Below are 12776 nucleotides of genomic sequence, written 5' to 3' on the forward strand. Positions count from 1 at the left end.
CAAATCTGCCATGTCATTCTAGCCTTAAAAATTTCAAGGCTAGGGCGCCTGGGTGGCTCAGTTGGTTAAGCGATTGCCTTCGGCTCAGGTCATGATCCTGGAGTCCTGGGATTGAGTCCCGCATTGGGCTCCCCGCTCAGCGGGGAGTCTGCTTCTCCCTCTGACCCTCCCCCGCTCATGCTCTCTCTATCTCATTCTCTCTCTCAAATAAATAAATAAAATCTTAAAAAAAATTTTTTTTCAAGGCTAGAATGACACCAACAGGTGGGTGTCATTAGCTCCATTTTATTGCTGAGGAAATTGAGGCTCAGAGGTGAAGTGGCTTTGCCTGAGATCACAGATACACTAACAGAGTGGGAGAAATGAATCTGTTTGTCTACCTCCAAATCTCGTATGCCATCCAGTGTATTTTCATGTCTTTGTCCATGTACCAGTTGAGAATGCTCTCAGCTGCAGCTAACAACAACAGCGCTTTAAATAAATGGGGGCTTATTTTCCTTATATAACAAAAGACTGGCAGTAGGTGGTCTCTAGGTTGGGAGGCAGCACAATAATGTCATGGACCCATGGTATTTCAATCTTGCTGTTCCTATCATCCTTAATAGATTGCCTTCTGACATGCTTTCATCCTCATGGTCACAAGGTCGCTGCTGCAGCTCCAGGCACCTCAGCTGCATTCAAGACAGAAGAGATTTTTAAAAAAAGATTAGGAGGAGAGAATGGTGAAAACAGTAACAATCTCTTTTATCAGAAAAAGCAAACTATTTCTCTGAATTCTGCCAGAAGACTTTGGTTTACATCTTAGTGGTAACATGACTACCCACAGCTGCAAGGCTGAGAAAGAGCATTTTGAAAACAAAGGAGAAGGACACAAATGCTATGTCAGTCACCAGCAATATTTACCAGTCTACATAGAGTTGTACTTAGTTACAATTATATGACACAATTTTTGCTTCCTACTTTTTTCTTTCTTTTTTAAAAAACATATTAGTTTCAGGTGTACAGCATAGTGATTAAATATTTGTCTAGATTGCAAAATGATCACCACCATAAGTCTAGTTAACATTCATCACACCATACATACAGGAATTTCTTTTCTTATGTTGAGAACTTTTAAGATCTATTCTCTCAGCAACTTTCAAACATGCACTACAGTATTATTAATTAGAGTCGCCATGCTGTACATTACATCCCCATGATTTATTTATTTATTTATTTATTTTTAAGATTTTATTTCTTTATTTGACAGAGAGAGAGAGTACAAGAAGGGGGAGCAGCAGAGGGAGAAGGAGAAGCAGGCTCTGAGCTGAAGGCAGATGCTTAACCAACTCGGCCACCCAGGCGCCCTGGAGAGAGAATCTTAAGCAGACTCCGCACCGGGCACAGAGCCTGACAGGGGGCTTGATCCCAAGACCCTGAGATCACGACATGAGCCGAAACCAAGAGACAGACACTTAACTAACTGTGCCACCTCGGCGCCCCTTTGGTGCTCTTAATATATCACTCTCTTGATTTCCAAGAGGATTGTGCTATTCTACACGGTGTAACAGTACTTGGATGTATCAATTTCACCACAACTGTGCCAGCACAGAGTTTTACCATTTTAAAATGATACCTTAAAGTTGCTTTTGTTTTCACTCCTTTGATTAACATTGAGGAGGAACATTGTTCCCCATGTATTTTTCACTTTGTTTTTCCTCTTTTGTAAAGTATTTGTTCCTTTCTTTATCCAGGCATTTTTGAGAGTGAGAGATTCATTTTTATAGAAATGGCCATACTGTTGATACCAGTTTCAACTCTGGGAATGTTACAACTTCTACTTTTTCATTTGATCCTACAAATTCCTGGGAGGAAGGCAGAGCGGGGAATAGGATCCAAGTCACAGAGCAAGGGAACTGGGCTCAAAAGTCCGTGCAGCTACTAAGAGGCAGTTCTTCTGTCTGGCACTTTTTCTTGCACACTACAGTTATTTTTTAAAATTACAGTTTACTGGAATGTAATTCACATTCCATGCAACTCACTCATTTAAAGTACACAACTTAATGTTTTTTAGGACATTCACACAATGATGCAACCATCACCACAATCAATTTTAGAACACTTCATCACCCCCCAAAAGAAACTCTGCACCTGCTAGCACTCATTGTCATGTCAGATGGAGGCAAAAGTATTTTTAAGCTTGGAGAAAAGCGATGGTGGGGGTGGGGGAGGGGCTGCGTAAGGAAAGTGGAGGTTTAAGCTATGCCATGGATTTGCTATGTGACCACAGGTCACTTCCCCCTCTGGTTCTTGGTTTCCCCTAATACAAATAGGTATTTATTGAGCACCTGCTGTGTGCCAGGCTCCAGGCCAGGCATGTCACAGATAGGCATGACCATTCTCTCTAAATTGGGGTAAGAAGCCCAACTTTACCCAAGAGGGGAACCAAGACCAAGAGCAGAGACATGGTCATTTGGGTCCCTATGCTTGTTGGTCACAGAGAGGGGCCTGGAATGGAGGGTGGGGCTGGCCTTGACTCCCAGCTCAAGGCCTCTACATCAGCTGCCTCTGGCTTCTGGAGCTGCCCCAGTGACAGGTGGGGACAGGTGGGGAGAGGAATAGGAGGAGTGAGAGGGGCTGGAATCAGCTTGGCAAGAAGTAGTTGCTTCTCTCTCCTGTGGCCATAATCAGTGGTGTGGGTGGCAGGCATGGGGTCCACTAAGCAGAATCCTCTTCCCAGAGCCCCCCATACCAACCCCCCAGGCACACACACCCCAACCTTAGAGTCACAAGGGTCTGTCTGCATGTGCCTAGATCTGTTAGATCATTCCGTCAGTCCTTCAACAAATGCAAGTGCTCACTCTGTCAGGCCCTGTCCCTGGCGCTGGGGGGTGGCGGGGGACGGGGAAGGAAAGGGGCGGTGGCGAGGAGGAACGGACAGGCAGACAGTTCCCCAGCATTTATAGGGATCTGGGGTTCCTGAAACAGTTTAATGTTGGGGGCAGGGAAGGCATCCTAGAAGGTCTAAGCTGAGACCTGAAAAATGAGTAGAAATGAGCCACAAAGGACTTGGAAGAGGGGGGCTCCTGGCTATTCCTAGGCAAAGGGAACAGCATGTGTGAAGGCCAGGGGGTGTGAACAGACAGATGTTCCCTCTGGCTATAGGCTGGGCTATGGAGTGTGATGGGGAAGAGGCACAGTGAGGGAGGACAGGGGACAGAGAAGGATCGTGTTAGCCACATGCGGACCTTGGACTTTCCTGGAGCACCAGGGAGCCACAGAAAGGTTTTGAGCAGGGGAGGGACAGGAGCAGATGGAAATTTCACAGAGCTCGTTCTGCCTGCTGAGTGGAGAAGGGGCTGGAGTGGGCAAGAGGGGAGGCAGGCTGGTTTCGGGCACATCCAGTGTCTCTGGAATCAAGGTATGCAGGGGTGGGGGTAGGGGAAGGGACTCTTATCTACCGAGCCGGAGCCAGTCACCACCAGAGAAAACTGACAACTGGGTCAGGGTGTGGGGCTCCCCCAACCCTGATACTCACACATCTCCCCTCCCAGCCACCCTTTATGTCCCTGAGAAGAGCGGGTGATTCCCTACCTTCTGTGTGAGAAGACACAGGGTACAGAGACTTGCCCAGGTCACAGAAAAGTTGGTTGATGGCCAAGTTCCAATTCTGTTGGGTCTGTGGCAACCCCAAAGTGACAATGTCCCAGTGGCCAACTCCTCCTTCCAAAATTCCTATGCTTGCACTATGGACAACTTAGCTGAGCGGACAGGGCAGGACCAGGCCCCAGGACAAGCACAGCCCTGGCTGCCGCCCTGGCTCCCCACCCCATCTACACAGACAACGAGCCCAGCAACCCCATGGCTATCACTCACTCACAGCCTCCAGGCCCTATCTAGGGAGACAAGAGGCCTGTCAGAACCACCGCCACAGGCACGATGAATGGCTCTAGGCTGCCAGTCGGACAATACCCAGGCTCTGGGGCGGAGAGATTAGGCTAGAACAGGGCCCAAACAGCTGAGGGTCCATGGAGGCCCCCCCCAACACCTCCCCACCCCCTTAGCCCCGTACTTAGCCATCTCCAGGAGTGAAGCCATCTCCAGGAGTGACTCTTAGGAAATGTGACCCCACTGAAGGAAGGGAGTTGGCCCAGAGCCCCCAGGCAGGGGTGTTACCAAGGCTGGGAAGGTTGTAACTCAGGCGACAGGGGAGAGATTGGGGTTGGGACGGGAAGGCGAGGCATACAAAGGAGGCTAGGAGAATTGGGGTAGATCCACCCCACCCACAGAGAGAAAGAGGCAGACCTGGAGTTCACCTCTTCCTTGCTGTGTGGAGCCCTGTGTTCTCTCTGGGCTCAGTTAGCACATATGTAAAAATGGGACCCTCAAGTGTCCCTGTCTTGAATGAGAGAGCAAATGTGGGAGGGCCCACCAGGGCCAGGCAGCAAGGGCTCCATCCTGGGCAGGGTGTGGGTGGGCCACAAAGACAAGGGACAGCTAAGTCCTGTAGACATTCTGTAGGCCCAGGAACCTGGGAAATGCTCAGAACTCTGCTCCAATGGGGACCTCCTATCTCCCAATTTCATTTTGAAAATTCTCAAACCTGGGGAAAGCTAGAAGAGCACACTGAACACCAATATAACAACCAGTTTGATTCCCTTCCCTTTTCTTTTAAAAATAAACCATCATATGGGGTGGCTGGGTGGCTCAGTGGGTAAAACGTCTGCCTGCCCTCAGCTCAGGTAGAGATCCCAGAGTCCTGGGATCAAGCTCAGCAGGGAGCCTGCTTCCTGCCCCCCACCAAGCTCTCTCATGCTCTCTCCCTCAAATAAATAAATAAAATATTTACAAAATAGAAATAAAAACCATCATAAGATGGTAAACTTTGTTCTATGTATTTTACTACAATAGAAAAAATTGGGGGGCACCTGGGTGGCTCAGTCGTTAAGCGTCTGCCTTCGGCTAGGGTCATGATCCCAGGGTTCTGGCTCCCCGCTCCGTAGGAAGCCTGCTTCTCCCTCTCCTGCTCCCCCTGCTTGTGTTCCTGCTCTCACTATCTCTCTGTGTGTGTCAAATAAATGAATAAAATCTTTAAAAAGAAAAAAAATTGGGGAAAAAGCCCATAAACCATTGTGTTGCCAGCAAGCTTTTGGAACAACTGTAAGCGACGTTTTTCGTTGTTTTTTTTTTTAAGATTTTATTTATTTATTTGAGAGAGAGAATGAGAGAGAGAGCACAAGAGGGGGGAGGGTCAGAGGGAGAAGCAGGCTCCCCGCTGAGCAGGGAGCCCGATGCAGACCCGTCCTGGGTCTCCAGGATCATGACCTGAACCAAAGGCAGTCGCTTAACCAACTGAGCCACCCAGGCGCCCTGTAAGGGAAGTTTTGACAAGAATGATAAACGTACTATACACGCCTGGTACAAGCCACAGGCTTCGACAACGTCACCTAAATCACACAGCAGCCCCTTGACTTGTGCACTATTATCCACGTGTTACAGATGGGGAAACTGAGGCTCAGAGAAATTAGCCAACGTCCCTTGAGTCAGTCAAGATGAACTTGGATCTGTCTGATCTCCCTCCTAAGCAGGAAGCCCCGCTAGGGATGCAAGAGAGTGCCTCCAGGGGCGCCTGAGTGGCTCAGTAGGTTAAGCGTCTGCCTTCGGCTCGGGGCCTGGTCCCAGGGTCCTGGGATCGAGCCCCGCGTGGGACTCCTTGCTCAGCTAGGAGCCTGCTTCTCCCTCTCCCTCTGCCTGCCGCTCCCCCTGCCTCTGCTCTCTCTCTGTCAAATAAATAAATAAAATATTAAAAGAAAAAAAGAGTGCCTCCAGTCCCAGCCGCAGACCCCTCCTACTGGGAGCTCCGCCTCTGCGTCCCCTTTCCCTTCCCCTTAGCCTCCCTCTGCTCCCGGCCCCACCACCAGGCCCAGGCTCTGCCCTCAGGGGCCAAAACCTTTTCAGTTTAATTCACCCCCACCTCACACACAGAGGGCCTCCCCGGCCCACCTTGCCCTTACCTTTTGAATGTCCTGGATGAAGACCCAAAGACCCAGATTCAAGGCTGGGCTCTGCCCCTCACTGGCTGCCTAACTTGGAGAGAGCCCTCAGTCCTTATCTGGAAAATGGGTATGACGGCCCCTCCTCACAGTGGGTTAAAGGTAAAGGAGAGGAGGCCTGTAGGGGGCCAGCTCCGGGTACTGAATGCTCCTTCCTTTCCCACCGTCCAGGCGGAGGTGGGGTTGGGGAAGTCCAAGTTTATTTGGAATCCAAGCCTCACAAGGTGGCCCCTTCTAATCGAGTGACTTCACCTGCGAGTCGTGGGGAGAAGCATAGCAGGTCCGGTCCAGGAACTGAGGAACTCCCAGCGGGTGCACCCCACGTGCGTGCGCGGCCACCGCTCGGGCGCCTGGCCAGTCCGGCGCGCGCAGGAGGGCGGGGGTCCCTGACTCTAAGCGGCTGGGGCCGAGGGGCGGGGTCTCCTAGTTCCGCCCCGGCACCGCCCCGCCCCCGCGGGTTTCCGTGCGACGCACAGAGCTAGCGCAGAGATGCAGCCGCGGGACCTCGTCCCTGAGACACTTCGCAGCGGGTGAGCCGGCCGTAGGCGCCAGGCCAGACGCAGCAGGTGAGGAGCTCGGCTCTGAACAGGGAAGGGATCAGCGCGGGTGAAGGGGGGGGGGGGCGCTTGTCCTGGCCCATCAGCCTAGGAGGGATTTCCCCACTGGCCCCTCGCGGAGGAGGGACACGCAGTGTCGTCCCGGACTTCGCATCTCTCTCTTGGGTGCCAACGAGTGTATGGTGAGCAAGGAAGGTGGGGCAAGGAGTTTGTGGGGGGCAAATACAGGCAAACGTGAACAGGGGAGTGAGGCGGCTAGCATTTAATGAGCCCATACTATGTGCCTAGCACATGCTAGGGACCAAGGCTCAGTCTTGGACCAGACTCCTACCATTCCCCACCCAGAAGGTGGGGGGGGGGGGTCAGGTGCTGTTTAAAAAAGGAAAAGTGGGGCGCCTGGCTGGCTCCGTGGGTACAGCATGCAACTCTTGATCTCGGGGTGGTGGGTTCAAGCCCCACCTTGGGTGTGGAGCCTACTTAATTAAAATAAATATATAAATAAAAAGGGGGAAAGTGACAATAAAGTGCATTTCAGAATCCCAAGTGTGAACCCCCATGTATTCCTGTGTGGGGATGTGTTTGATTTTCACACTTAGGCCCTTTATCTGGAAAGGGGGAAAGGGTATGAATTATCACTGGTGATGGCTCCAGACGTCCAGATGGCATGAGGCCAGCTGGCAGGCCACAGAGGAGCATTCTTTGTTCTCCAGTGTTTTCTGGGACCCATTGGTGCTTGGTCACTGTTGGGATAGAGACCCAGGAAGCCTGAAGCCCCCCAGACTGCTAAGAGTGACCCCCAAACCACCCACGATTCGGGTATCCTCAACTCACTACAGCGCGTGGCCATGGCAGGCCTGCCATCGGTGCGGGGTGGAGGCAGTGATCAGAGACCGGTCCCCCGGGAGGTGCTGAGGAAGTGGGAAGCCAGTCCAGGCAAGAGGGAGATGCACTCAAAGGTCTTAGAAGAGATGCTGCCCGGAGAAATGGGAGCAACTTGGGGGACAGGGGACAGGTGACTGCACGGGGGTGGGGGGAGGTGGATAGTGAGACCGGTGAGGCCAGCGAGCTCAGCAGAGGCCTCATGAAGCAGAGACTTCGTGAAGCAGAGCCTTGAATGCCAAGCTCTGAGCCCAAAAGAACACAAGGAAGCCTAACAGGGATCCCGTGCTCTGTTTCTGCCTCTCTCTGGCCAGGTTGGGGCTGCTGCCTTCCCTCCCCACCCCCCAGCCGTTCCCAGCTCACCAGGGCTACAGCGTTCCCCAGCTGTGGTACTAGAAGGGGCTCCTGGAGACCATCCTTTTGTGCAAGTAAATGTCAAGTAGATGTGCCCAGCCCATCCTGGGCTCCCAGCCCAGTAAGGTTCCGGGAGCCAAACATGGGGGAAGATGACCCCGTAGGAGACAGAGGGGGTAGTAAGGCAGGACGCTGAGCTCCTTTCCTTTGCTTCTTTCCTTCTTCAGTCCACAGTGGCCACATCTGTGACCCTTGCTGTCCCTCACCTGCCCCTGCTGGATCCAGAATGGCCTCCTGGTGCTACTGCGTCTTCTACCTCCTGGTACCTGAACCTGGGGGATGGTGGGGGAGGGGGGGCTGGGGGGAGGCGGCCATGGGGACTCAAAGCTGCTGGGTTCCAAGTGGGCACCTCTGAGGTCATTGCGAAGGTCACATGAGATAAGCCCTTAGCAATAATAATAGAATAAAAGCATCCACTGGTGCTGCACCTTTTACATTTCCTCATCAGCTTGTTTATTCCTCACACAGTGGGGGGAGGGGCCGGGGGACTGGACAGGCTCAAGGCAGTGAAACGCCCTGCCTAAGATCCACTCTGGGGGGGGACTTGAACCCAGGTCTGACTCCAGAGCTTGCAGCTTCCAATGCATCCTGCCGGAGCACACAGTAGGTATTCAATAACTGACCTGACCCAGCCCTGACCTGTCCTCTTCTTTCTCAGATAAGGAGTCTCTCTGGGACCCCCTCCAACTCACCAGCTGAATCAAGGAGCTCCTGGGTGACAGGTTGGTATGAGGGCCCCAGAGGGGCTTCCCCTTCCCCCAGCTCAGCCAGCCTGTGGTCCACCTGGTGCACTGGCCTCTAAGGCAAAGGAAGGAGAAAGATGCCATTTAGTTCAACCCCATCATCCCGGGCCCTGGGCTGAAGGTTTCACTTGTGTCCATCTTATTCTTGCCACCATACAGATGACAAAACAGGCTCAGCAAAGGGACTAGACCTGCCAGGTCACAGAGCATTCAGCCCTGAATAAGTCCTAGTTCAATGTCCACAGCCAGCCCCACTCCAAGGGTCACATGGGCACACACTGCTCTCCCACACTGTCTCTTCTCTGACCCTGCAGCTCCAGTGGGCCCCAGTGAGGTGGTGGAGACTACAGATGGGGTGTGCAAGTCTCCAGGGCAGCAGCTGAGCTGGTGGCAGGCTCAAGAGTCCTGTGAGCAGAGGTTTGGCCACCTGGCACTCGCGCCCCCACCTGAGGTCCTTGCTCCACGGCTGCCCAACCCCATCTGGGTGGGCCAAAAAGAGGCCCTTCTTCGGAGACCCCCGAAAAGACGTGAGTGTGGGCCCAGGGCCTGGGAGGAGGAGGTAGGGGGCAGAGGCTTTGGCGACCTCCAGAGAGGGAGCCCACAGTGACAGTCCTCTTGGGTGGAGCCCAGAAGTCCCCGTCGCATCTCCAGGTTCCCTTGTCCTGGACTAAAATAGAGGGTTGACAGCCTGGGTATGGGCCCTGGAGCCCCCATTTCTTCCTTCCCGAGAGAGGGAGATACCCCAAAGCCTAGAAGGGGCCCTGCAGCTGCGCCAATGGGTAGCCAGAGGCTGTGTGCAGCTGGGGACACTGAGGTCCCGGCCTGCATGTCCCCGCAGGCGCGCTCACCACGGCCGCGCTAGTGTTCAGGGAGCGGACTGCGGACAAGGCGGCGCGGCTGCGGACGCCCCTGCCCGCGCTGGGGGCGCTGACCGCGTGCGCGCACGTGCAGTGGGACGCCGCCTCGCCCGACACGGCCGCGCTCTTCTCCCTCGCGGCGCCGGCGCTGCCCAACGCCCTGCAGCTGCGCGCCTTCGCCGAGCCGGGCGGCGCCGTGCACGCGGCCCTGGTGGTGCGCGGCCACCACGCGCCCTTCCTCGCCGCCTTCCGCGCCGACGGCCGCTGGCACCACTTGTGCGCCACGTGGGAGCAGCGCGGCGGGAGCTGGGCGCTGTTTGCCGACGGGTGGCGGCGCGCCGGGGCGCGGGGACTGGGCGCGGGCCACCCGGTACCAGCGGGCGGCATCCTCGTGCTGGGCCAGGATCAGGACTCTCTGGGCGGCGGCTTCTCGGCGCGCGATGCCTTCAGCGGCAACCTCACCGGCTTCCACCTGTGGGCTCGGGCGCTGAGCCCCGCGCAGCTGCGCCGGGCGCGGGCCTGTGCGGCGCCCCCCGGCGGCCTGCTCTTCCGCTGGGACCTGGGCGCCCTGGACGTCACGCCGTCGCTGCTGCCGGCCCTGCGGGTGCGCCTTCTCTGTCCCGGTACGGCCCGCCCCGCCCACTGGCTGCTAGGCCCCGCCCCACCGTTCCGCTCAACGCCCCGCCCCCTGGCTCCTGTAAGCTGCCTTCTGAGCTCGAGACCCAGCCCACCTCTTGCGAACCTGGCCACGCCCAGCTCTGGTCACGCCCTCCCCAAATGCCCAGTCTCAGTAGCCTGAGTGAGTGGGGTCACCGCGTAGCCTCCTTGACCGGCCTTGTGCTGGCTACAGCGCCTTTCACCCGGGTTCCCACGTTGCCCCCTAACTCGGGGGCTGTGCGTCCTGGCCCCCTACGGTGTACAGGTGCCTTCAAGGCCCGAACAGGCCGGTGGGTCACAGGGGCTGCTTGGGAGCCAGGTACATCCCTGACACCTGTCCCATCCCTGCCAGTGCCCTCAGAGGAGTGCCCTACGTGGAACCCAGGATCCCGTACCGAGGGCTCTTTGCTCTGCCTTCAACCACGGCCCTTCCTCTGTTGCTACCGGACAGGTGCGCCCTGGCAGTGCCTGGGGCCCTGCTGAAGGGGAAGCCGGGTATGGACCAGTGTAGGCCGGGGGGGGGGGGGGGGGGAGCAGTTGGTACAAACAGGGAATTCAGAATATTCTTAAAGTCTCAGGGCCTCCACAGAGTCCAAACCACAGGACTGTGGGGCCAGACAGACCCGGAGGTGAATCCCAGCTGTGTGTCCTTGGGCAAGTGATTTTGCCATTGTATGACTCAGTTTCCCCATCTAGAACACTGTAAGGCTCCAGAAATACAGCTGCCAATATGCTCTTCCTCCCTGGGCAGCAAATGGTGGATGGGGCACCCCTGGGCCATGTCGCTCGAGACCCAGCCTGGCATCCATCCTCTCCTTTGCAGAGACTTATCAGCGGCTGCAGGACGCCCAGTCATGGCCTGGCCAGGATGTTATCAGCCGAGTCAATGCCTTGGCCAACACCATTGTGGTGAGCCCCCCTTCCAGGGGGCTGAAGAGTCTGGGGACACTATGGGTCACCTCCCTGCACCTCAGTTTCCTCACCTATAAAGGGGACACCCACCTAACATGTTTTCAGCAATTAAGGTTGTTCATATTTCCTATTTTGGAGCCCTTGAGAGCCGGGGGCTTATGATACGTTTGACATGTGCCCACCAAGAAGACCCTAGTGGGGCCCAAGCGGGGCCCCTGGGAGGTCTCTCCTAACAGCCAGACCAGCTGTAAGTGGCTTCTCTACCCACAGCTCCTCCCGGACCCTCTCTCTGAAGTCCATGGACACCTGTCGCCGGCTGAGGCCTCCAGCTTCCTGGGTATCCTGGAGAGAGTCCTGGCAAAGGAGGCAGCTCCCCTGGGGCCTGCTGCATTGCTGGCCGTCGTGCACTTCCTGAAGAGGGTGACAGCCCTCGGGGCTGGGGAGCCAGAGCCCTTAAGTGGGCCCTGGGAGCAGCTAGGCCGGGGCATTGTGTCTGTGGCCAGCCTGGTCCTGGAGGAGCAGTTGGCTGGAGCGTGGCTCTCAGTCAGCGAGGTGAGGCTGGCAGGGCTGGGGGAGGCGGGCGGGGGGCCTGGGCTCCAGCTCCATCCTTCCCCCCAGCTTGTGTGGCCATGGGCCAGTCAGTACCCATTGCTGCGCTCTAGCTCTCCATCCATCAAAAGAAGCTCCTCTTAAAAAAAAAAAAAAAAGATTTTATTTATTTATTTATTTGAGAGAGAGAGCACAAGCAGGGGGAGCAGCAGAGGGAGAGGGAGAAGCAGGCTCCCTGAGGAGGGAGCCTGATGTGGGACTTGACCTGGGGACTCTGGGATCCTGACCTGAGCTGAAGGCAGACACTTTAACCAACTGAGCCACCCAGGAACCCCAGAAGCTCCTTTTTTGTCTATTATAGAAGTTGAACTTCCACACACAACCACTCTTGAGTAATAATTTCTGCAGTTGGAAATAAGAGCCACTAATCCATAAGGACCTCCCCCATATCCAAGAACCTGGTGACCCCCTTAAGAGGGAGGTCTTCTATGCTGGGTGTTCAGCCATCTTGTCTTCCAAAACAGCCCAGATGCTCAGGAGAACAAGAGAGCTGCTCTCCAGAGAAGTTGCCCCATTACTGCACGCCCTCGCCCGCCCATGCCTGGGCCTCACCCCCCACATGGCTTCTCTTTTGGAATCTAAAGGCTGAGCGCCTTCTGTGGGTCTAGCACTGAGACCAAAGAAGGGGGAGGCACGAAGCCCCCTTCAGAGTGTGCCCAGTTGGCCAACGACCAGCCAGTAGGCACAGAGCACTGGGAGGCCTTCGCCTGGACTAGGTGATGCTGTGGCTCAGGAGAGGCTCGGAGAGGTCAGAGGAGGCCCATCGGGCCAGGCCTCAACACCAGCCCGAGGACCCAGGACTTGATCCTGGAGGCCCTGAGGAGCCACTGAGCATCTGCAGCAGGGAGGCCGCTTCACCGACTGATCGCTGGGAATGCGTTCACCACAGCGGGCAGAGTGGGGGGCAGCAGGGTGCGGAGCGGGAGGGAGCTGAGATGCGGCTCCTCCCAGGTGGTCGGCAGCCCCATGGCCCTGGTGGCAAGTGTACAGCGCCTGGCGCCCCTGCTGAGGCCCGTGCTGACCTCTGAGCGGCCCCGACTGCACATCGAGCGCCGGCGAGCCGGTGAGCCTGCTTAGCCACCCATCCCACACGGCTGGGCCCTGCGTGGGGCCAGG

This window comes from Phoca vitulina, unplaced genomic scaffold (assembly GCF_004348235.1).
Source record: "Phoca vitulina isolate PV1807 unplaced genomic scaffold, GSC_HSeal_1.0 scaffold21, whole genome shotgun sequence".
In the NCBI taxonomy this organism is placed as follows: Eukaryota; Metazoa; Chordata; class Mammalia; order Carnivora; family Phocidae; genus Phoca; species Phoca vitulina.